Source organism: Mesoplodon densirostris, chromosome 18, assembly GCF_025265405.1.
Source record: "Mesoplodon densirostris isolate mMesDen1 chromosome 18, mMesDen1 primary haplotype, whole genome shotgun sequence".
Classification (NCBI taxonomy): Eukaryota; Metazoa; Chordata; class Mammalia; order Artiodactyla; family Ziphiidae; genus Mesoplodon; species Mesoplodon densirostris.
Window position 1 is genome coordinate 52,373,542 of NC_082678.1, and position 23,921 is coordinate 52,397,462.

A 23,921-nucleotide genomic window follows, 5' to 3' on the forward strand; every position below is an offset into this window, starting at 1 on the left:
GGAGAACTGGCGCTCTTATATAACTGCTGGTAAGAATGTCAATTGCTAGAGCCTTTTTGGAAGGTGATCTAGTAAAACTAAAACACACACGCACACACACACTCCACATACCATGTTTTTACATATGTGCTCTCTGAAAAAACATGTGAGAAACTGGCAACAGTGGTCAGTCATCTAAGGGGAAGGAAAACGTGTTTTGGAAAACAGGGATGGGTGGGCAATTTTTATATCATGATAACCTTTTTTACATTTTGAACTTGGTGTTAATATATACTTTTTAGTTGACAAATAAAATCTTCTTTTGTAATATTTTTGATTGCAGAGCTTTCTTCTTTTTTTTAATATAGGTGTTTACAGCTATAAGTTTCCCTCTAAGAACTGCTTTCACTGAATTCTATAAATTTTGGCATGCTGTGTTTTCATTTTCAGTCATCTCAAAGTATTTTCTAATTTCTCTTGAGATTTCTTCTTTGATTCATTGGTTATTTAGGACTGTGTTCATTTCCACATATTTGTGAAGTTCCCAATTTTTCTTCTATTACTAATTTCTAATTTCATTCCCTTGTGGTTGGAGAGCATACTTTGTATGACTTCAAGACTTCTAAATTTATTGAAACTTCTTTTATGGCCTAACATATGATCTATCCTGGAGAATATTTCATGTGCACTTGAGAAGAATGTGTATTCAGCTGTTGTTGGGTGGATTGTTCTATAGATATCTGTTAGATCTACTTGTTTTATAGTGTTGTTCAAGTCTTCTGTTTCCTTGTTGATGTTCTAGCTAGTTGTTCTATCCATTATTGAAAGTTGGAAATGAAGTCTCCAAATATTGTTGAATTTTGAATTTTTCAATTCTGCCAGTTTTTTGCTTCATGTATTTTGGAGCTCTACTGTTAGGTGCACATATGTTTATGCACATATTATGTTTCTTAATGGATTGGCCCTTCTATTATTGTAAAATACATTTATTTGTATCTAGTAACAATTTTTGTCTTAAAGTCTTTTTTTTGTGATATTAGTACAGCCATTCCATTTCTTTTTTGTTACTGTTTTCCATTCTATTACTTTTTTCATCCTTTTTCTTGCAACCTTTTTGTGTCTTTGAATAAAAATGTGCTTCTTATAGACAGCATATAGTTGGGTAATGGTTTTTTATCCGTTCTACCACCTCTGCCTTTTGACTAGAATGTTTGATGTGTTGATATTTAATTTAATTATTGATAGGGTAAGGTTTATAGCTACCATTTTGCTATTTGTTTTTTTTATGTACCTTATGTCTTTTTTATTAATCTATTCTTCTGTTACTGCTTTTTTGTTAAATATATATTTTCTACCATTTAATTCCCTTGTCACTTCTTTTACTATATTTTTTGAGTTATTTTCTCAAAGGTGTTTACCCTGGGGATTATAATTAATATTTTAATTTATAACAATCTAGTTTAAATTAATACCAACTTGACTTTCATAGTATATAAAAACTTTGCTCCTATATAGATCCATTTCCTCACCCACTTTTGTGCTGTTATTGTCATACGAATGACATCTTTATACATTGTATGCCCATCACCACAGATTTATAATTATTGTTCCATGCTGTCTTTTAAATGAAATGGGAGGGGAAAGAGTTACAAACAAAAATATATTGATACTGTCTTTTATATTTATCTGTGTAGTTACTTATACAAGTATTCTTTGTTTCTTCATGTGGATCTGAGTTACTGTACACCCTCCTGTCATTTCAGCCTGAAGGACTCCTTTTAGTATTTCTTGTAAGGGTGGGTCGACTAGTGATGAATTCTTAGTTGCTGTTTATCTGGGAATGTCTTTATTTCTCTTTTATAGGTTAGTTTTGCTGGATATAGAATTCCCAATTGACTGGCTTTTTATTCCAGTACTTTGACTATGTCATTCCACTCCTTCTGGTTTCAACTGTTTTGGATGAGAAATCAATTATCAGTCTTACTGAAGGTTCCTTGTATGTAATAAGTCATTTCTCTTTTGCTGTTTTCAAGATTCCCCAGAGTCTGTTCTTGTTGCTGTTTGTTTAATGACTTTCATAAAATATTTTCTTCTATGGTTTCTGGAAATTGAGTTATAATTAGAAAGGCCTTCCCTGTTTCAAGGGTAACAAAGGAGTTTGCCCATGTTTTCTTCTATTTCTCTTATGGATTAAAAATTTATTTGTGGGCTTCCCTGGTGGCACAGTGGTTGAGAGTCTGCCTGCCGATGCAGGGGACACGGGTTTGTGCCCCGGTCTGGGAAGATCCCACATGCCGTGGAGCAGCTAGGCCCGTGAGCCATGGCCGCTGAGCCTGCACGTCTGGAGCCTGTGCTCCGCAACGGGAGAGGCCACAACAGTGAGAGGCCCGCGTACCGCAAAAAAAAAAAAAAAAAAAAAAATTATTTGTAAGATCCCAACTTTAGTTTATTTAAACTTTAGCCTAACATAAAGTATGAGGTATATATCCAACCTAATTTTTTTTCCAGGTGGTTATTTGTTGCTCCCAATACCATTTATTGCAAAGTCATCTTTCCCCCACTCATTTGCAATGCCTCCTTTATTTTATACTAAATTCTCATATGAATTAGGTTTTTCCTTTGGACCTCCTGTTTTCTTCTCTAGGTATGTCTGTCTGTTCACAAGCTAGTGCCATACTGTTTTCATAATTAAGCCTTTGAATTATATTAAAATATCCAGTAGGAATACTGGGTATTCCTACTCACTGTTCTCCTTTTTCATAGTTTTCCTGGCTCTTCTTGTTTGTCTATTTTTTCATATGAGCTTTCAGAATCAGCTTGTCTGGTTAAAAAAATCTTGTCAGTATTTTTCTTTCATTTGCATTGAATTTATAAACTTTATATAATTGTATAATATTAAATATGGAAGTATAATTATATATAACTAATTTGGGGAGGATTGTCATCTTAAAGATATGAGTCTTCTCATAAGACATAAGAATATGTCATTGCAATTGCTATTGTCCATCAATAGTGTTTTAAAGTTTAAACAATTTTCCTCATTTAGGTCAAGCTTAATCTCAGGCATTTAATTTTGTTGCTATTTTAAAAGAAGTCTTTTCTTTTGATATAATTTTTTTTTTAGGAAAAAGAAAAGATATACACTTAACCTATGACCCAGCAATCTCATATCTAGGTATCTATCCTATAGAAATAAAAGCACCAATATCTCAACTCATGTGTACAAAGCTATCTGCTATAGCAATGTTTATAGTGATAAAGGATAAATATAACTTTATTTCTATAATAGTGGAGTGACTGGATAAACTGTGGTAGGTCTACAGTATGAAATAATCTTTAGCTATATAAAAGCTGAATTACAAAAAGATACATGCACCCCTATGCTCATAGCAGCACTCTTCACAATGGCCAAGACATAGGAGCAACCTAAATGTCCATCAACAGATGAATGGATAAAGATGTTGTTGTACATATATACAATGGACTACTACTACTCAGCCATAAAAAAGAATGAAATAATGCCATTTGCAGCAACATGGATGAAACTAGAGATTATCCTACTAAGTGAAGTAAGTCAGAAAGAGAAAGAGAAATACCATATGTTATCACTTATATGTGGAATCTAAAATATGATGCAAATGAACCTATCTATGAAACAGAAGCAGAATCATGGACATAGAGAACAGACTGGTGGTTGCCAAGGGGGAGGGGGTTGGGAGAAGGATGGAGTGGGAGGTTGGGGTTAGCAGATGTGAGCTTTTATATATAGGATGGACAAACAACAAGGTCCAACTGTGTAGCACAGGGAACTTATTCAATATCCTATGATAAACCATAATGGAAAAGAAAATTTAAAAAAGAATGTACATATATGTATAACTGAATCACTTTGCTGTACAGCAGTAATTAATACAACATCAACTATACTTCAATAAAAAAGAGCTAAATTAGATATGCACCTATTGACCTTAAAAATCAGTGATGGTATTTATGTGAGTAAAACAAGTTTCAGCAAAAATGTATCTAACATAACCTCAGTTTTATAAAAACCAGACAAAGATAGAATCGCTGTATGTACATGTTTGTGTTACTATAAGCATGGAGAAAGATACAGATGGATCCACAGCATATCATTAACATTAGTTATATGGGCTGGGGTATAAATATAGGGAGAAAATTAAAATATATGACAATAATTAGCATATAAAACAGAGCAGGATAAGTAACAGCAAAAGTGTTCTAATGTCTTTGCATTGTCCAGGAAGCAAGGACAAGTGGCAATTAACATTTGATTTTTGATAAGGGTGCATATTGTTTATCTTTAGCATAACCTTTAAAGTAATAAAAAAAGAGTTTATAACTTCTGAGCTAATAGGGGATGGATAATAAAATTCTCAATCAACCTGAAAGGGGTTAATGAAGGACAGGTTAAAAAAAAACATGGAACAGGAGAAACATAGAAAACACTTAGTTAGATGGCAGCTTAAAACCAAATATATCACTAATTGCAAAAAATATAAATAAAGTAAATGCTTCAATTATTGTCATATTAGATAAAAAATAAACAATTGTCTATTGTTTACCAGAAGCATATCTAATACACATAGACACAGAAAAGTTGAAAGTAAAAATATGGGGAAAGTTCTATTATGAAACACTGACCAAAAGGAAGCTGGTGTTGCTATATTAGTATCTTTCAAAAGACTTTAAGGCCAAAAGAATTACTAGAGGTAAATAGGAATATTTCATAACTATAAAAGGTTCAATTCACCAAAAAGATATAAAAATTCAAAATTTCTATTCACCTAACAATACTGTCTTCAGTATATGGAAACAAAAATTAAAGATATAAGGAGAGGGCTTCCCTGGTGGTGCAGTGGTTGAGAGTCCGCCTGCTGATGCAGGGGACACAGGTTCGTGCCCCAGTCTGGGAAGGTCCCACATGCCGCGGAGCGGCTGGGCCCGTGAGCCATGGCCGCTGAGCCTGCGCGTCCGGAGCCTGTGCTCCGCAACGGGAGAGGCCACAGCAGTGAGAGGCCTGCGTACCGCAAAAAAAAAAAAAAAAAAAAAAAAAAAAAGATATAAGGAGAAATAGAAAATTCCACAGAGTGGAAATTTTTAAAACACAACTCCTCGTTAATGTTTAAAAAATCGAAAGATTTGAATAATATGATCAGTAAAATTGACTTAATGGAAATATATATTGAATAAAACACTGTACCTAATAATTACAGTCAATATAATCTTTTAAAGCATATGCCAAACATTTACAAAATTATCCATATGCTGGCCATAAAGCAAATCTTAAGAACTTTGAAAAAGCTGAAGTTGTCTAGAGAATATTTGTTCTATGATCATAATGCAATTAAACTAAAATCAATATAAAAAAGATACATAGAAAATCCTAATATGTTTGGAATTTAAGAAATACACTCCTAACTAACAAATGAATTAAAAAAAAGAAATCATACTGGAAATTTTAAAATATTTTGAATTAAATAATACAAAAATACTACATATCAAAAGTTGTGGGATATACCTAAAGACATGCTTAGAGGGAAATTGAGAACTTTAAATTAAATGCATATATTAGAAGAGACTGAAAAAATCAAAATTAAGCTTTCATCTCAAGATGCTAACAAAAGAACAAATTAAACTCAAAGAAAATAGAAGGAAGAAAATAATAAAGGGCAAAAATTAAATGAAATTTAGAAAACAAACAAGTACTAAAGAGTATCAACAAAGTGAAGAGTTGTGTCTGAAAGAATGAACACAACTGATAAACCCCAAGCAAGACTGATAATAGAGAAAGAGATAGAAAAGGCATAAATAATGGATGTCAGCAGTGAAAATGGGAATCTCGCCATAGATTTCACAGATATTGAAAAGACAAGAAGAAAATACTGTAAACAACTTTATGCCAATAAATTTGAAAAATTAGATGAGATGAACAAATGCCTTGTAAAACATGGCTTACAAAAAGCAACACAGAAGAAACAGAAAACCTGAATACTCATGTAAGACACATTCAATCCATCATTTGAAATTTCCCAACGAAGAAAACTGCAGATAGATTTACTGACAAATTCTGTAAAACACCTAAGGAAGAAATCATTCCAATCTTGCAAACTCTTCTAGAGAATAAGAGATATTATTCCCCCACTTATTTTGTGAAGCCAGCATGACATTGACAACAAACTCTAGCTGGAACATTTGGAAAAAGGAAGATTATAGGTCAATCTCATTCGTGAACCAGATAACAAATTGTAAACAAAATATTTCCAAGCCTATTTGTAAATGACCAAGTTGGGTTTATTCTAGGAATGCAAAATTGAATTAATATTAGAAAATCAATCAATGCATTTTATCCTATTGACAGAATAAAGGATGAAAACCATATTATTATCTCAGTAGATACAGGAAAATATTTTGATAAATTTAAAACCCATTCATGATTCTCAGCAAACTAGAAATGGAAGGGAACTTCCTTCACTTGAGAAGACCATCTCTAAAAAACTGATAGAAATCTTGATATATAATGGTGAAATGTTGAAAGATTTTCCTTTGAGATCAGTAACAAAATAAGGATGTTTGCTATCACCAATTTTATTCAACATTGTATTAATCTAGTGCAGTTAGATATTAAAGGGTTGAACAAGCAATAAAATTGTCATTAGTTGCATTGTAACATGATATATGATGTATAGAAAATCCAAGAGTCACAGATAAATTTTGAGAATTAATTAGCTTAGTAAGGCACTAGAAACAAGGTGTATATACAAGAATTATTTGCATTTCTATATATCAGAAAAAAACAAATAAAATGTAATAAAAATATACCATTTCCAATAGCAAAAAACCATAAAATACCTAAGGATAAGTCTAATGAAATATGTTGCAAAGTGAACCTTCAAACAGTAAGAGAAATAGCAAAGAGGATCAAAATAAATGAAGGAGTATACCATGTCCACCGACCGGAAGACAACGTTGTAAAGATGTCTACTGTACCCAAATTATTCTATAGATTCAATGCAATCTCAATTATAATCCCAACATTTTTGTGAGTGTGACATTTTTAAAAATGTATACGAAAATACAATGGATCATGAATAGTCATGCCATTCCTGAGTGAGAAGAACAAGATGGGATGACCTTTTCTATCTAACATCAAAAATTATTATAAAAATACAGCATTTGGGCTTCCCTGGTGGCACAGTGGTTAAGAATCCGCCTGCCAATACAGAGGACACGGGTTCGAGCCCTGGTCTGGGTAGATCCCACATGCCGCGGAGCAACTAAGCCCGTGCGCCACAACTACTGAGCCTCCACTCTAGACCCCGCGTGCCACAACTACTGAGCCTGCGCTCTAGAGCCTACGAGCCACAACAACTGAAGCCTGTGAGCCTAGAGCCTGTGCTCCGCCACAAGAGAAGCCACCGCAATGAGAAGTTCGTGCACCACAACGAAGAGCAGCCCCCGCTCGCCGCAACTAGAGAAAAGCCTGCGCGTGGCAACAAAGACCCAATGCAGCCAAAAATAAAATCAATAAAATAATTTTTAAAAAATAAATTAAAATACAGCATTTAAGACAGTGTGGTGTAAGGACAAATTAATACATGTAATAGACTAAGAAGCTCAGAAACAAACACAGGGGTATATATATATGTATATCTATATCGGTGTGATGTTTGATAAAGGTAGCGCTGCAGATCAGTAGGGAAATGGCAGTCTTTTCAATAAATAGTGTTGGACAACGCTATATATTCTTTCAAAGCAAGAATACATACTGTATAATTCTATTTATGTGAAATGAAAAACATGAGATAAATGTGGAAGGAAAAGAAGGAAGGAAGGGAGGAAAGGGGGGGAAGGGAGGGAAGGAAACAAAATAAAACCAGGAAGGACAGGATCCTTCTAGATAATAGAGGTAAAGTTCTTCAAGACCTCGTGGAGAGAAAAACTGTTAAAAATAGGTCAAAGGAAGTACCAGTCATAAAGGAAACAACTGCTAAATTTGACTACATTAAAATTAAGAACTTCTGATCATCAAAAGACATTAAGAGAATGAAAGGACAAGCCACAAGTGAGAGAAGATATTTGCAGCACATATAACCACAAAGGGCTCACATAGATAATATTTATTTTAAAAATTCTTTCAAATCAATAAGAAAAATATAAACAACCAAAAAGAAATTAGGCAAGGAATTTGAAAAAGCACTTTACAAAAGATATATCCAAATGGTTAATAAACAAATGAAAAGATGCTCAACTTTATTATTAATCAAAGAAATGCAAAATAAAGCATACTGTAATACCATACACAGTTGCCAGAATGGCTAAAATTAAACAGCAACAATAACAAGTGTTGAAAAGGATATAGGGCAATGGTCACTCTCATACGCTACTGATTGGAATACAAATTGATATTACCATGTTGGAAAACTGGCATTAGCCACTAAAACAGAACATCCACACAGCCTCCAACCCAAGTTCTTTCCTAGTTATTTACTCAATAGAAATGTGTGCATGTGTTCACCAAGGGATGCATATTAGAATGTTCATAGCAGCATCATTCACATAAGCTCCAAATTAAAAACAATCCAAATGGCCATCAAAAATGGAATGGATAGATACAGTTTGGTATGTCTGGACAACACATGAACAAAAGGGTCACATGAGCAACATTGATGAATCTCACAAATGTAATACTGAACAAAGTAAGCTATCACAAAGGAACACATACCTATAATTATATAAGGTTCAAAAAACAGGCAAAACTAAACTAGAATTTAGGAGCACATACTTAGTGAGTTAACCCCATGAAGAAAAAGCAAGGAAGAGATTAATATCAAGATTATGGTTAATTACATGGAGAGGGAGAGGTAGTGATTGGGAGGACGTGTGCGGAAGCTTCTGGGATGCTAGAAGTGATCTATTTCTTGACCTGGGGGAGGGGTGTGGTTAAACTGGTGTTTATTCTACAATAATCCGCTGAGAGACAGATTTTTTTTTTCACTTTATGTATTATGTTATATTTCAAAAATTTTTAATGTTTGTTACAGATATTGCCACCAATATTTAAAAATAAAATATGCAGAAAGATAAGAATTAAAGTATGGAAAAAATCATTGGTTTGATTAGGTTACATAATTATGAGCAATTTTTATCTTGGATATTTGTTGTTATTTTAGCACTATTTAAGTTTAATAAAGTAACTTCTAAAGAATATTCAGGAGCAAATAGTGTTAGGAAAGAGAAATCAATCCAGAATGAGCTGAAGTCTGTGAAATGTGTTAAAGAAAACACAGATTTTTTTAAGGTCTATTCAGAGAAAGGGAAAAAAAAAAGTCAAGGCTAGGCCAGGACTTGGGGATTTTGATGTAATATAAACAGATGATGGAGAGAAAGCAGAACTACTCAGCTTTTAAGTTGCTTCTGTCTTCATCCAGGAGAATAATCTTCAAACTGGAAAAGACAGGACAGACATCATGAAGATGGGGAATTAAAGCCCAAGATGAATGAAGAAACAGTGAAAACTTGCAGTTGTGATTGCAGACGAGTCAACACAGTTTGTGAGAAATCAGAGGACTGGAGAGAGGAGCCAGAGGACAGAAGACAAGTACATACATAACACAGAGTGAAGTAAGTAAGAAAGAGAAAAACAAATACCTTATGCTAACACACATATATGGAATCTTAAAAAAAAAAAAAGGTTATGAAGAACCTAGGGGCAGGACAGGAATAAAGACGCAGACGTAGAGAATGGACTTGAGGACACGGGGAGGGGGAAGGGTAAGGTGGGATGAAGTGAGAGAGTGGCATGGACTTATATACACTACCAAATGTAAAATAGATAGCTAGTGGGAAGCACCCACATAGCACAGGGAGATCAGCTCGGTGCTTTGTGACCACCTAGAGGGGTGGGATAGGGAGGGTGGGAGGGAGGGAGGTGCAAGAGGGAAGAGATATGGGGATTTATGTATATGTATAGCTGATTCACTTTGTTATACAGCAGAAACTAACACACCATTGTAAAGCAATTATACTCCAATAAAGATGTTAAAAAAAAGACAAGGACATATAATCATCATTTCATAAAGGGAGGGTCCAGTCAATGTATGCCCCTGTCCAAAATCCAAAGAAATAAACAAATTGTGGATATTTCCAAGTCATGATCACTTGGAGTCTCCAGTGAATCAGCGAGAACAAGTCTCACCAAATGGTTTCATTTCATAAATTTACAACAGATCAGATTGGACACTTTAGACATAGTTCATGTAGGGTGCATGTTGAGATTTTTATAAATTTGATATGGTTCAGAATTTTCTGGAAGAATGAGGAGTTTATTGTAAATGGGAAGTTACCCTAACTGGGGGGCCTTATGTTTGACTGGGAAGACACAGTATCAGTGAGGAGGGGATAGGTCATGCTGAATAACAATATGACTCCAAGTCATGAGCCTTCAGCAACAAGGCTCATTTCTCACTCGGGCTGTGAGTCATGGCATGTTAGTTGGAAACTCTACCCTGCTTGGAGGACATTCTGGGACCCAGGCTGAGGGAGCAGCCCCATTTGGAGCATTGCTGGTTGCTGTGACAGGAGGAAAGAGAACACGGTAAGCCATGTATTGGCTCTGAAAGCTGTCATCCTAGACCGACAATGCAAGTCTCACGGCCAAGCTTAACTTTGAAGGCAGTGGGGAAGCCAATGCTACCACGTGTTGGGAAGATGAAGAGCCAGGAATACCCGGTCACTAGCACTCCTGACCTCCACAGACAGTCTTCAGCCTTCTCGTGTGGCAATGTAAGCTGACCCAAGCAGTCTTTGGACAAGAAGACATACTAGCAGCTGGGCAGGGATCCTGCACTTTGGCACCTGACAGCATATGGGTTTCCCTTCCCTCCTGATCAGGGTCCCAGGAGTAGGAGCAAGTTGGAGGCATGGACCAGACTAGCCCATGGCTGGGTATAAAGAAAGAGGGAGGCAAATGCTAGATGAGGGCAGTATTTCCTGGTTCCACCCATCCTCCACACCTGTCCTTTCTTGCCTCAGGCCCCTGCTTCTCTTCACTGCTGGTTCTCCTCTTCCCCAGCCCTCTTGAACAGAAGACTCTGAAATGATGTATACCAATCCTTACATAGTATTGTCTTTATCAGCCTGTATACCTCAAAAACAACCTAAAAATTCAAAAGTAGAGGGGTGTTTAAATATTTGTCAGTATAGCCATATAAATGGAATATTACACCTATTTAAGATAATATAAACATGCATTTATTGACAACAAAATATATCATGAGATATCATCTTTGAAAAGCAAGTTGTGACAACATCCAACATTCATTCATGATAAAATCTGTCAGTAAACTAGGAACAGAGAACTTCCTCAACCTGATAAAGAACATCTACAAAAAACCTACAGCTAACATCTTACTTAATGGTGAGAAACTTGAAGCTTTCCCACTAAAATCAGGTACAAGGCAAGGATGTCCCCTCTCACCACTTCTTTTTAACACTGTACTGGGAGTCCTAGCTAATGCAATAAGACAAGAAAAGGAAATAAAAGGTCTACTGATTGGGCAGGAAGACATAAAAAGCAGATTTGTAAGGTGGTGAAGGAATCCTCTTCAGAGAAGGAGCTCTTGGTGGTATTTGTGGCTGTGCTGTGGACAGGGACTCTTCAGGGTGAGTGCTGGTTCAGAAGTTAGAAGGATGAAGGATTAGTAAGTACCCAGAGAAGTAGATGGTATAAAGGTCTGCGGTCAATGAAATGTGTTCACAGCCAACATTGTACCTGGCATTTCCCCTAGAGCTGCTGCTGATACTCTGTGAGTAAATGAGTGTGAGCACATTCACCCCAGGTGTCCACTCCGCTTTCCCAGAGCCCCACAAACCTGGCTTTTTTGTAATCTGGGTCTAACACAGAGCCTGGATGTAGGAAGCACTTACCAAGTATGATGAATATATGAATGTGAGCATTTTCTCCATATGACCACTTTGTCCCTGCTACCCTAAACCTCTGCTCCTACAGTGAGGCCACACACTGTGATTAACAGCACAGACTGTTGGGGGTTCAAATGCATATTCAGGGTGACACTGTGGGACCTCAAGTTAGCTATATGACCTTTCTAGCCTCAATTTCCCCAACTATAAAATAATGCTTCAGAGACTTGTGTTATATTTAAATTAAGTTAAATATAAAGGACTTAGAAAAAGAGCCTGGTCTGGAGAAAGCATCCAATAAATATGAAACTTTATTTTTATTATTATACTGCTACATCTGATTTTCAGCAAAGAATCTGCAAGTCACTCAAGGTAACTTCGTTGGCAAATAGAAAAATGTGAGCCTGATTAATAGCACAATCATGCAAAGTCAAGGGAGGCTGGACATCTGCAGAAACGACTGTTTCACCTTTCAGTGATTCAGGAATTAGTGTCGCCTTTTGAAGCAGGTGTTCAGTGGTGTGCCCTTAAGTATTCAAGTCAGGACAAAATAAAGTGATACTTTAGATCAACAGGGAAAGGAAGAATTACTCAACGTTGTTAACACTCTGGGAAAAGAAGTTAAGTTAGGGCTTCCCTGGTGGTGCAGTGGTTGAGAGTCTGCCTGCCGATGCAGGGGACACGGGTTCGTGCCCCGGTCCGGGAAGATCCCACGTGCCGCGGAGCGGTTGGGCCCGTGAGCCATGGCCACTGAGCCTGCGCGTCCGGAGCCTGTGCTCTGTAGCGGGAGAGGCCACAGCAGTGAGAGGCCCGTGTACCAAAAAAAAAAAAAGTTAAGTTAGGACCGTACCATAGTATCATATTCTAAAACGAATTCCTAATAGATTGAGTTATATGTAAAATGTGAATGGAGATGTAGAAGATGCAGGTACAGATATGGGCAGAGAAACAATTTTAAGTAGCACAGGGCACTCTGATTTCTCTTCCACTTGGTAAACCACTGGGATCATGTGATGGGGTGGGGGGGAGCCAGGGACACCTGTCTGTACCCCCCCAGCTGCTCTCAGACCCTGAGTGACAAGTATAGAGCTAGCATCTTGTTGAGCCGAACGTGATTCCAAAATGTAAAGGCACATGTATTCTCACAGTGTGGCCTTGGTGTAAGCCAACCCCTTCCTCCAGAGCTCAACCAAAGAAACTGTGATCCATCCTCATAACAGAAGAAAGACCAACTTTGTTGTACTGAATAAGAGATAAAGTGGCCGGCAGCAGCAGGGGCTCCTTCTGTGTGTGGCTTTCAGCGTACACCCTGGTTACAAAGCCTGAAAGACATGACTGCCCTATATCTGGCCAGTTCCCCCTATTTTCCCCTCCCCAGCACCACTTATACAGTTACCCTGCTCCACCTTTTTTTCCCTCAATATCATTCATCACCTTCTAATACACAATTTACTTATTTATTAGGTTTACTGTATATTACCTGCCCCCCATTTCCCTACACACACCCCCTCCCCACACAAACTGTCAGCTCCAGGAGAACTGGGAATTTCACCTGTTTTGTTCATTGACAGATCCAAAGTACCTAGAACAAAACCTAGTGCCTGGTTGGGACTTTATAAATATGTGTTAAATTAATGCATCCCAGGCTAGGGAAAGGCTTTCTAAGCTTGATATCAAAGAAAAAAAAAACACAAAAGAATATACTGATAGGCTTCTCTACATAAAAGTATAAGACTGCTGAGACACAATCACAAAACAAAAACAACCGAAGTATCTAACAATAGGCAATCAATAAAATAAAAGAAATTGATATATATCCATACAATGGAACATCTCCAGCCATTTCAAATGGTGATGTAAACCAACATAGACGGTCATGATGAAGGCTGTGTGATATATCGTCAAGTGAAAATAACCATTTCTAAAATGTTAATCCAATGTTTGTTTACAAAGGTATAGAAAAACACTATGACTTCTTCCCCAAGGGTAACCTCTCAGTAGAACAACTGTTAAGACAATAATTTTAGCACCATGTTGATTATTATTAATTTTGCCCTTGGGAGTTCATGAGACAGCACAGAGTTCTTGCCCAGTAATCCAGAAATCTCTTCCAATTCTGTTTTTCATAATTATTGCTATTTTGCATTCTATTATAATTGTCTTAAAAGATGTTTCCTATACTAGATGATAAATTCCTGGAAAGCAAGGACAAAGGCTATACATCTATACCCTTCACTCTCAACCTGCCTATTGTAAATACTTAATACATATTTTTAACCCTAAGGAATATACGAACCATGCAAAAATGAAAAGGAATTACAGAAAAGTGGCTGGGGAGATAACACTAAGATGGGCTTGTCTCTGGATGATTTAAATGTGGTTGACTGTGGTTTCTATTGCTTTTCTGTATTTTTTCATTCTTCTATAATAAACATGTACAAATTGAAATGAATAAGAAGTTATTTTGACTAAAACTTAACAAATTAAAATGCAAAGGCAAATATCAAACTAGGAAAAATAAATACAATATATGTGATTCACAAAGGGTCCATGCCTTTAATACATAGCTTTTAAAATCAATAAGAAAGCCTTTCTCTTCCTCTTCTTTTCCTTCTCTGCCCCACTCCCTGAACAATTTGATCCTAAAGTCATTAGGTGCGCAGAGCGAGGCAGGCATCCCTATGAGTCATGGGGGTGGAGGGATGCACACACATGTTTAAAGTACCAAACAGGTGTAGAATGATAAACAACAAATTCAGGATAGTGGTCTCCTCTGGAGAGGGCGAAAGGGTGGTAGGGAGGGAAGTGGCATCAGGGAGGGCTCCTGAGGCTCTTCAAGTGTATCTGTGAGGTTATTCTTTTTTTAAAGTCTGAAGCAGATATGGTAAAATGTAAAAAAATTTGCAGAACGGGGAAGTGGGCATGGGGTGTTTGTTATTCTGATGCTAAAAATACCTCATAAAAAAATACTATAGGGAGGGAAGGGAGGGAGGCTGAATGAATGACAGCCTGTCCTCTCTTGGTTCCAGGGAGGTTAAGGGCTCTGCCCAAGGTCACACAGCATGCAGCGGCAGATCCCCATGGCCTCTCTGCCAGCCCAGTGTTGAGTCCGCCCCACTGTGCAGTTCAATCAGCCCCGCCAGGAAGCAGCTCCACCCAGGACACCCGGTTTGACTGGGTGCACAGTCCAGGAGTTTGATCAGGTTCAACGTCTTGAGAACTTCTATAGACGGTTCATACATAGGCTCCTGGGGTGGCCAGATGCCCAGGGAGGAGCTGGTGTCTGAAGGGCACCAAAGAGCATCCTCCCAGGATAGGGCAGCGCAGTGGAGCCGAGGCTTAGGAACGGGGGTGGGTCCTCCCTCCTTCCCCCTCACTCCCCTTGCACACGCCCCTGATCACCTGAAATCCTGGACTGCGGGATCAGCAGGCTGTGATTCTCCAAAGCCCGCTGTTGGGCGGGGTCAGCTAGGAAGGAATTCTGACTTTTTCTATTGTTCTTTTGGAGGTGGGCTAATCCTGCGGTGGGTGGGCCACTGGGACTTTCCTCTGCCCCAGTGAGCCTCCAGCAGGACTCTGGGAGCTGCTACTTTAAGAAACACAGAAAATGTCCAGAGACCCACTTCCCTCCTTTCCTCCCTCCCACAAAGCTACACCCAGCCTGCCCTGTGCCTCCCAGACAGTCATCCTAATTTTCCCAAGTTTCTTCCCAAGTTTTCCGAGGCCACTGATAATTCCTCCCGTTTGCTTGGGGATTGGTGCTCTGAGGCTGTGTTTGCCCAAGAGCCTAGTGATCTCCTGAAGAGGTTGGTACAATCATCGCCCCACGTTACCCAGAGGCATAAGAGAGGCGGAGTCTGGTATAACCGGATTCAGTTCTAGTGCCTTAACCTTCCTAAGCTTCAGGGTTCACATCTGCAAAATGGGGGGAAATGTCAAACTTCCAATCGATCTCCTGCCAGTGTTTCTCAGCAAGGGTGCTGCTGGTGCTGAGGGCGGGAGGTGTCCTCGTCGTGAAGGACAATCCTGTGTGTTATAGGATATTTAACACCCCGGCTCCCTCTGTGCCCCCAGTCACTGGGACAACCCAGATGCCCCAGGCATTTCTAAGTGTTCTCTAAGCCAGTACTTCAGGTGGGAGACTCTAAACTCCTTGAAAGCAAGGACCGTGTCACTGTGTCACCAAAGCCAGGTGCCCAGCAGGGGCTCGATTTGACTTTGCTCCTTCCGTGGACTTTTGAATTAAAAAAAAAAAAAAAAGTCACCACTGGGGCAGCGATGTGATTAGGATAGACGTGCAACCCGGTGCCCACGGTCCTTGCCCAGGCTGCCGCCAGGGTGAGGATGAGAAGACAGGCTGGGCAGAGCAGCAGGCTGTGGGGAACAGACTCCCACCACCTTTTAAGTCCCAGAGCTCAGCTCAGCGGGACTTGGCTGTCGGAGGCCTGCAGCGGGGCGAGGTGTCAGGAATGCGGTTCCGGAATGCGGAGTGACATTGCCAAGCTTTCGGGGCAGAGCGACATGACACTTGCAGTCAAACTGGCCTGACTCCACCCCAAATAGCCTGCCTCTCCCTGCGGCCCAGCCCATGTGCTCCAGGCTCCTCAGCTCTGCCCAGAGTGCCAACGGCCACATACCCCGTGGCCCTCAGCCCCCTTATGGGCAGGCCAGCTTCTGGGAATGCGCTACAGAGGCCCCAGGGGCACGACAGCTCACCCCCTGAGGCTTATTTGTCATCTGTAAATAGGAATCATGGCACTCACACTGAAATCACAGAGTGTATCTAAAGAACCGGGGATGCTGCAACTCTGTTCACGTCCCCACCCTTCCTAGCAACAGGCAGCTGGGGCATCAGATAACCCCGACAGCAAGTCCTGGCTTTGGGATTTGCTAGCCAGCATTCGGATGGGCCATTTCACCTCTTTGAACATCTGCTTAATTATCAAGTAAACAGAGTAACTGTTGCTGACCGTCCTACCTCCCAGGAGCTGTTGTGACAATCAAATGAGCTAATAGCTGGAAATAGTTTTGCAAACTATCCCAAGCCAGTGCAAACTCCCCTCTATCTGCACCCCACCCGTCTGGCCTAGAACTCTAACATGATGGTCCAAGGGGTGAGCAATGCCTTCCAATCCATTCCTAGTGGGTGCCTCTGTGGACACAGCTCGCTGGCTTCCAGGGACTCAAGGGCTTTGGAATCACACATTTATTCAACAATTTGATTTCCTCCAACAAGAGGCTTTTTTTCTTAGCCCTACAAAAAAAATTTTTTTTTCTTTTACTTTGTTATCTTTGGCATTTTTCTCCCTTTTTTGGTGTGTGTTTTCTGTTCCTAAGGATATAAGATCCCTTGGCACAGCAAGACTCTGTCTTGGACCCTTCATCTTCCCCCACCTTCCCCTCCCCGCGCCCAGCAAAGGTTGTAGGCAGGCAGAGTCCTGTGCAAACAGATTGCTTTGGTCCACAGTGCAGGCCCCTGGCTGGAGACCACAGGGCTAATAGGAGCAAATGTCATTGGTAAGGGACAGTCCATACCTCTGTAACCAGGAAAGAGGATTTTTTTCAATTCACTTATTAAGGACAAATCTTTCAGCTAGTTGGGCAACACACCTGGGAAAACACAGAATAGCCTCAGTAAACTGGTGGCCCAGTGGTCTTACACCCCATAGTCCTACACCCTTGAGCCTGCCAGGCTCTTAGCCCCTTCTTGCCCAGAAGCTGTGGCTGGGTGCTCTCCCAAATAAAGGCCGCTCCTGGCAGACACGATTTAAAACCAGAGATGTCTTAGCCTCCCTCTTTTTTTAAAGATAGGCTGCAGCCAAAAGCAGGACAGCTTTTTTTTTTTCCGATACGTGGGCCTCTCACTGCTGTGGCCTCTCCCGTTGCGGAGCACAGGCTCTGGACGCGCAGGCTCACGGGCCCAGCCGCTCCGCAGCACGTGGGATCCTCCCGGACCGGGGCACGAACCCGCGTCTCCTGCATCGGCAGGCGGACTCTCAACCACTGTGCCACCAGGGAAGCCCAGCAGGACAGCTTTAACTGATGTGGCTTCACCTTACTGTGCTTCCTTACAGCTCATACTCCCCAGGACCCTGAACCCCAAAGGCCATCCCAAGAACTCTTCCTCCAGGAAGTCTGTCTGGCCCGCATCCCGCCCCATCCTTACTCACAAGTGAGCACTCTGTCCCTTGAAACCACATGAGACCTTGCTGTGTTGTCTGCGTCCTTGCTACACCTTCATATGTGTATCTGGACCCTTTTCTCATCCGTGCCATCCTCTTATAACCATGAGCACCTACAGGGCAGTGATAACTCTCCTCCCTGTCATGGCCCCATGATGCCAGTGCAGAGCTGTCCCCAGAGCCAGGTTTTATCTCCCTTTATCTCCCTTCAGCTTGACTTGACCTCCACCTTCCAGCTATGCCAGAGCAGAAGGTTCCTTTAAGAACAAGATACAAATCTCACCTCTACCATTTATTCCGCCTACTGATACGTCTCCAGCAGCTAGCACAGTGCTTGGCACTAAGTAGGTGCTCAAACATCCAAACGTTTGTTGGGTTAATGTGTAGCAGGACTGAACATATACTCATGCTATACTCAGATTTATGAAGAAAACATCACTTCTTTCTCTGTAACTGATGTGCCTTTCTTGTGAGCCTCCTAGGGAGCCAGGCCAGCTCAAACTTAGCAATGAAAGAGATTCCATCCTACAGATTTAAATGCTGGATAAATGGCCATTTGCTTGATGTTCTTAAGGTCCCCATACCTATTTGAACGTTTCTTATTCCAAACAGGGGACCCTTCATTCTTAACAAAACCCCTTGGGACTGGAAGAGGTTCTACCAAGGCTTGTTATTTTCTCTGCCCCAGAGCAGTGACCTTGGAGTCCACCTGCCCAAAGAGAAAGTGATGATGGGGTCCTCCATGCTAGATGCTTTATGGGCCAGAGGAATGGAGAAAAACTACTGCTCTCCACAGTGCCTGGCTTTCAAGCTTATTGCCTTGCTATAGGTTCAAGTACAAATCTAACTGGACAATGTTCCATAGTGACTGCTGTCCTGGTAGATATCCACCATCCCCTGAAAAGAAACCAGAAATCCTCAATGGGTAAGAAACCTCACTGCAACAAGATTTATAGGTGTGAACCTCACACCGGTCAGAATGGCCAACATCAAAAAGTCTACAAACAATAAATGCTGGAGAGGGTGTGGAGAAAAAGGAACCCCCTACAGTGTTGGTGGGAATGTAAGTTGGTGCAGCCACTATGGAGAACAGTATGGAGGGTCCTTAAGTAACTAAAAATAGAGCTACCATATGATCCTGCAATTCCACTCCTGGGTATATATCTAGACAAAATTATAATTTGAAAAGATACATGCACTCCTATGTTCATAGCAGCACTTATTTACAATAGTCAAGATATGGAAGTAACCTAAATGTCCATCGACAGATGAATGCATAAAGAAGATGTGGTATATATATATATATATATATATACACACACACATACTATGGAATATTACTCAGCCATAAAAAAGAATGGAATAATGCCATTTGCAGCAACATGGATGGACCTAGAGGTTATCACACTAAGACAGAGAAAGACAAATACCATATGATATCACTTATATGTGGAATCTTAAAAAATGATACAAATGAACTTATTTACAAGAGAGAAATGGACCCACAGACATAGAAAGCAAAATTATGGTTACCAAAGGGGAAAGGGGGAAGGATAAATTAGGAGTTTGGGATTAAAATATACACACTACTATATGTAAAATAGATAATCAACAAGGATCTACTGTATAGCACAGAGGACTATACTCAATATCTTATAAGAACCTATAATAGAAGAGACTCTAAAAAAAGTATATATTTATATATATATATGTATAAACTGAAGCACTTTGCTGTACACCTGAAACCAACACAACTATATTCAACGATATTTCAATAAAAATTATAAAAGTATATTTTACAATTTATATTTATATTTCAATATAATATTCAAATTAATTTCAATATAATATTTAAAAATTATAATATAATATTTATACTATTTCAATAAAAATTTTTAGAAAAGATTTATAGATGTGGAAATACATGTGGAAAAATTATATATAATTGTATTTATAAGTATAAAGTATATAGATATAAGAAGATGTGGCACATATATACAATGGAATATTACTTAGCCATAAAAAGAAACGAAATTGAGTTATTTGTAGTGAGGTGGATGGACCTAGAGTCTGTCATACAGAGTGAAGTAAGTCAGAAAGAGAAAAACAAATACCATAGGCTAACACATATATATGGAGTCTAAAAAAAAAAATGGTTCTGAAGAACCTAGGAGCAGGACAGGAATAAAGACACAGACATAGAGAATGGACTTGAGGACACAGGGAGGGGGAAGGGTAAGCTGGGATGAAGTGAGAGAGTGGCATGGACATATATACACTATCAAACGTAAAATAGATAGCTAGTGGGAAGCAGCCACATAGCACAGGGAGATCAGCTCTGTGCTCTGTGTCCACCTAGAGGGGTGGGATAGGGAGGGTGGGAGGGAGACGCAAGAGATATGGGGATATGTGTATATGTAGAGCTGATTCACTTTGTTATAAAGCAGAAACTAACACACCATTGTAAAGCAATTATACTCCAATAAAGATGTTAAAAAAATAAATAAATAAAACAAAACATATAATCAAACTATAATTCTATAGTCAGTCCTCATTATTCACAGGTTCTGTATTTTCAAACCTGCCCACCTGCTAAAACTTGTCAATAACTTTCAAATCGATACCAGTGGCGCTGTCACTCATTTGTGGAAAGGTGAAGAGGCAACACATTCAAGCTCCCCAAGGTGCCCCGAGCTGAGGGTGAACGAGGTGACACTCTGTCTTCTTGCTTCAAGTCTCATGCTATAACCATGTGTCCTTTTCACGGTCTATTTAGTGACACGCTTTCTGCGTTTTTGTGCTTTTTTTGGGTGATTTCACAGTTTAAACTGTGAAACTGGCCCCCAAGCATAGTGTTGAAATGCTTGTAGTGATTCTAAGAGCAAGAAGGCTGTGCTGGGCCTTACGGAGAAAATGTGTGTTAGATCAGCTTCGCTCAGGCATCAGTTATAGAGCTGTGGTCCGTGAGGTCAACGTGAGTGGATCAACAGTATATATTAAATAAGGTGTCTTTAAACAGAAACATGCATAGGACAAGATTATGTATTAATCAGTTAGCAAAAATGTCACCAGAGGTGTACAGGCACTGAAACCTGTACTTCCCTCTGGAGCAATGGTTCAGCATTTGTTTATATTTATATATATATACTAAATATACTATATATTTAGTATATATATATATAAATAAATGTATACTAAATATATATAAATATAATGTGTGCGTGTGTATATATATATATATATATATATATATATATATAAATATAATTTTGGCCACACCACGTGGCCTTTGGGATCTTAGTTCCACAACCAAGGATCGAACCCATGCCCCCTGCAGTGGAAGCGCAGAGTCCTAACCACTGGACTGCCAGGGAAGTCCCTAGCGTTTGTTAATTCAGTGTTCATAGCAACTTACAGAGCATAACCACCATGAATGATAAAAAATTTTTAATATATATATATATAAATATATATATGAATATTCCACATCTAGGAGACATTTGTTATGATTTTGGGGCACCCAGCAACTAACCCTTCTTCTATAATTTGGGGAATTCCACCTCCTGCCCCCCCACAGGTCTTGGTGACGCATGGAGCCCACCTCCCTCTAGACCAGGATGCAGGCATGTGACCCAGGCGCTGCCAATTGGATCCACCGGCCCAGAGTCTGAATCGGGGCTCTGGTCATGGAGATGGTAGCAGCAGTGCCAGGGACCACCATTAGCAGGGTTGACAGTATAAGCTGCAGTGCCCATGGTGTCCCACACCTGGTTCCGAGGTACCCTAGCCTGGAGCCTGGGTTCCCAATTCTCTGGTCATTCTGGAGATGATCCAATATTCTTTTTTTTTTTTTTTTTTTTTTTTTTTGCGGTACGCAGGCCTCTCACTGCTGTGGCCTCTCCCGTTGCGGAGCACAGGCTCCGGATGCACAGGTGCAGCGGCCATGGCTCACGGGCCCAGCCGCTCCGCGGCATGTGGGATCTTCCCAGACTGGGGCACGAACCCATGTCCCCTGCATCGGCAGGTGGACTCTCAACCACTGTGCCACCAGGGAAGCCATGATCCAATATTCTTTTTTTTTTTTTTTTTTTTTTTTTTTTTGCGGTACGCGGGCCTCTCACTGTCGTGGCCTCTCCCGTTGCGGAGCACAGGCTCCGGACGCGCAGGTGCAGCGGCCATGGCTCACGGGCCCAGCCGCTCCGCGACATGTGGGATCTTCCCAGACCGGGGCACGAACCCGTGTCCCCTGCATCAGCAGGCGGACTCTCAACCACTGCGCCACCAGGGAAGCCCCAATATTCTTTTAATAAAGCCCTTTTCTGTTTCAATTAGCCAGAGTTGGTTTCCACTGTTCAGCACCAAGAACTGTGTGTGCGTGCACACAGGCACACACATGAACACATATGTAACTCTTTGTTGTGTGTGTGTTTGCTGTTTACAAGGGAATTGGGGTCAAGGAGTGCTGGTGAAAGAGGCTTCATGGAGGAGAACATCACTGGGTTAAGTCTGAGGGTGGCTGAGGGTTTGCCAGGGGAACAAGAAGGAAGGAGCATTCTAGGCAGTGAAGGCACGGAGGCAAGAAGAGCAGGACATTCGGGACATCACGAGACACTGGGCGGGGCTGGAGCTCAGAGTCTGGGGAAGGTGAAGGTGAAAGTGGGACCGTGCGGAGAGCCGAGTGCAGATGCTGGAGAAAATGTTGAACCAAGGCTCTCATCCCCTCCCTGTTACCCCTTCAGACCCTTTGACCCACGCTGTCATCTACACCAGTGCAACCTGCTTTCACCTGCCTGGGCCAACCTAACACACACAGTCAAGCCAAACAGATTCACTCCAGAGGGTGGAGAAAGCCAGCAGGCCAGGGAGAAGAGGGGTTTGTTATCATGAGTTCTAGAGGCACCCTGAAGGACATCAGAGCCAGGTTCCTCCGGGGATGCTAAATGTGAATGTGACCGACTCAAAGGCTGTCTTAGTCAGCTGGAGTGGCTCAAACAATAGAAATTTATTGTCTCACTGTTCTGGAGGCTGGGAGCCCAAGATCAAGGTTCCTGTGTGGTCGGGTTCTACTGAGGGCTCTCTTCCTGGTTTGCAGACAGCTGCCTTCTCACTGTATCCTCACATGGTGGAGGGAGGTAGAGAGAGAAATGTCTCTCTCTTCTTCTTCTTATAAGGCCACAGGCCTATCGGATTAGGGTCCCACCCTTATGACCTTATTTAACCTTAATTACCTCCTAAAGACCCTGTCTCTAGATATAGTCGTATTGGCGGGGTCAGGGGTGGTTAGGGCTTCAACATATGAAGGGAGATACAATTTAGTCCATGGCACTGACCTTCAGGGAGTTTCCTTCAGGGGGATAGAGGCTGTGCTGGGAGCCCAGAGACCAGGTTCTCACCCCAACCTGCTCTTAACTGGCAGTGTGGCTTTGGGTGAGTCCCATGCCCTCCCCGGCATCATCTGGAAAATGATAAGCTCAGATTAAGCCTTAAAATTCCTTCTCTTACTAAGATTCTAGGAGTGGTCCTGGGCTCTTTATTTGGGGTTTGGGTTGGGGAGACTCTTTCCCAGTCCTGAGAGTCGCCCCCCACCCTCTGGAAAAGTCGGGTCAGGAAGAGCTGGGCTGTTTTCTTTCCAGCTCTTCTAATGAATGCACTTGGCGCTGGGACTGTCTGTTGCCATGGTGAGCGCTTCCTGTGGTGCTGGGCCTGGGAGACCTGCTACAGGGACTGCGGCATCTTGGGGGTGGAGGCTGTTAGGAACAGTGGGTAGAGAGGCATGTCAGTGGATTCCAACTTGGGAAGAGGCCCAGAATCAACAGATCT